The following is a 2856-nucleotide window of genomic DNA, read 5'->3' as shown; positions in this document are numbered from 1 at the left end:
GATGCTTTTCAGCATTGTCATCAAATGAACAGGCAGCGTTGATCAATTGTACCTCTACATAGGCAAACCAAGGGGATTTCCTAGTGCCTGGAAACCCCCCTCCAAGTCTGGGGCACTGTATACTTGAGGTTGCTGGACCCTGCTCCCACTTCCCACGGCTCTGCTTGAAAAGGGAGAACTGCGTGCACCTAACAGTAGTGCACGCAGCATTGCCCATGTATATTATGGGGATGGAAAGATTTGGAGAGCAGCCAAGCACTGTCTAATATTATAGCCACTACCCATGCATGCAAGATAGAAATCATTAAAGCATTTTGGTAAAAGTTTTAGGAAGGTTTATCCAAGACAATAAATAGAAATAGTCTGAAGGTGGATACCTACTTTACTACTGTAGATCCTTTCACTTACTGTCTGGTTGTCCACAAACGAAGTATGTTGCTTTTATTTTTGGATATACGACTGGTCTCGCACCAACATCAATATCACTAATTTGTTTATGCGGTACCCACACAAAATTAAAGTTTATTTGTTTGTTTTACAGAAAATACCATGATTACACCTCCTGTCACAACAAAGAAATTCTACCAAAAATGTCCAAAACATGTTGGTTTTATTGAAGTTGCAGACAGTGCACTAAAAACAAATATGTGTGTTTTTTTCCCCCTCTAAACACCATCAAGAAATACTTTGCGGTTCTGGTTTTGGCATCAATCCACCTTTCCAAAACAGCAAAAAGCATAACTTGTAGGTCTTCATAATAAAATCTGCACTTGAAAATGATAATGTATTTTTCTGCACTTTATTGCACGAAATACAAAAAGTGGAGGAATAATATTAATAGCCCATGTTTAAAAATAGACCACCTTTCTGTAAATATTTGGGATTACTGTAAGTCCTTATTCAAGCTCTCCTATCGCTGGAACAGAAGCTGCAAGATCCCTGGTGCTTCCTACTCTCCAAAACCTTGACAGGATGTCAGTGTGCAAACACGAAATGTGTTTTCTCACTTACTGGCTGCAGCTAAAGAGATAATTGCTAAAAAAATGGAAGCAACCAAATCGTTCTTCCAACTCGGCCTTTAACACAGAGAAGTAGCCAGGTAGGTCCATCTACATTGATCTCTACCAGTTGAGTCTTACAATGAATCTGCCACTCCTCTGTCAAACAGAACAGTAACATCTGTGATAGGCAGTACAAAACCTCCCCCTCATCCTGGAAAGGCATTACAGAACCTATCCCTCATCCTGGATAGGCATTTCAAAACCTCCCCCTCATCCTGGGTAGGCATTACAAAACCTCTCCCTCATCCTGGATAGGCATTACAAAACCTCTCCCTTATCCTGGATAGGCATTACAAAACCTCTCCCTCATCCTGGATAGGCATTACAAAACCTCTCCCTCATCCTGGATAGGCATTACAAAACCCCCCCCTCATCCTGGATAGGCATTACAAAACCCATCCCTCAAGGTGGATAGGCAGTACAAAACCTCTCCCTCATCCTGGATAGGCATTACAAAACCCCTCCCTCATCCCAGGTAAGCATTACAAAACCTCCCCCTTATCCTGGATAGGCATTACAAAACCTCTCCCTCATCCTGGATAGGCATTACAAAACCTCTCCCTCATCCTGGATAGGCATTTCAAAACCTCCCCCTCATCCTGGGTAGGCATTACAAAACCTCTCCCTCATCCTGGATAGGCATTACAAAACCTCTCCCTCATCCTGGATAGGCATTACAAAATCTCTCCCTCATCCTGGATAGGCATTACAAACCCCCCCCCCCCCTCATCCTGGATAGGCATTACAACCCCCCCCCCCCCTCATCCTGGATAGGCATTACAAAACCCATCCCTCAAGGTGGATAGGCATTACAAAACCTCTCCCTCATCCTGGATAGGCATTACAAAACCCCTCCCTCATCCCAGGTAAGCATTACAAAACCTCCCCCTTATCCTGGATAGGCATTACAAAACATTTCCCTCATCCTGGATAGGCATTACAAAACCTCTCCCTCATCCTGGATAGGCATTACAAAACCTCTCCCTCATCCTGGATAGGCATTACAAAACCTCTCCCTCATCCTGGCTAGGCATTACAAAATCTCCCCCTCAGCCTGGATAGGCATTACAAAACCCATCCCTCAAGGTGGATAGGCATTACAAAACCTCTCCCTCATCCTGGATAGGCATTACCAAACCCATCCCTCAAGGTGGATAGGCATTACAAAACCTCTCACTTTTAGTGTCCCCCACAATCCTCTGCACTACACATTTTTTCTGGCCTTGCCCCCCTTATTTATGTCATCAAGCATCGGCTCAATGACGTCATCACTCTGCTGCATCCTCCCCCTGGAATAGGTTGGAATGTTTTTTAAAGCTTTGAACTCCTGCAGCTCTAAGGATGGGTGGGACTATTACCTATGACTTTTGATGTACATGTGCAGAATGAGACCCACTCATCCTTAGCACCGATTGGTTTATCATAAATCACTGTGGCAGAGTAAAAGAATGTTGTTATTTACCATTTTCTTTGGCTTGTTTCTTCAGGATGCTAATAATGATTTATAATGCAGCACAATGTCATGGACTAACATGGCAACCACAGTCATATGGTACATGATGTATAGTGAGCAGAGAGGCTTTGGTACACATCCCCTTATCTCTCTCTACTGTAAAATTCTCCCACTCCTTCTGTCCCACTCTGCCTTCACATGACAGGCTTAGAACTATGAGCCTGTGTGTGTGACTGGCAGCCATACTTTGCGCCCTACAGAGATTTTTAATAGAAGATAAAGATTTGAAAGTGGACAGCTAAGAAAAATGACAGATACATGCTTAAAACGGCACTTAACTTG

Source organism: Mixophyes fleayi, chromosome 2, assembly GCF_038048845.1.
Source record: "Mixophyes fleayi isolate aMixFle1 chromosome 2, aMixFle1.hap1, whole genome shotgun sequence".
Classification (NCBI taxonomy): domain Eukaryota; kingdom Metazoa; phylum Chordata; class Amphibia; order Anura; family Limnodynastidae; genus Mixophyes; species Mixophyes fleayi.
Note: the sequence above shows the minus strand (reverse complement) of the source record.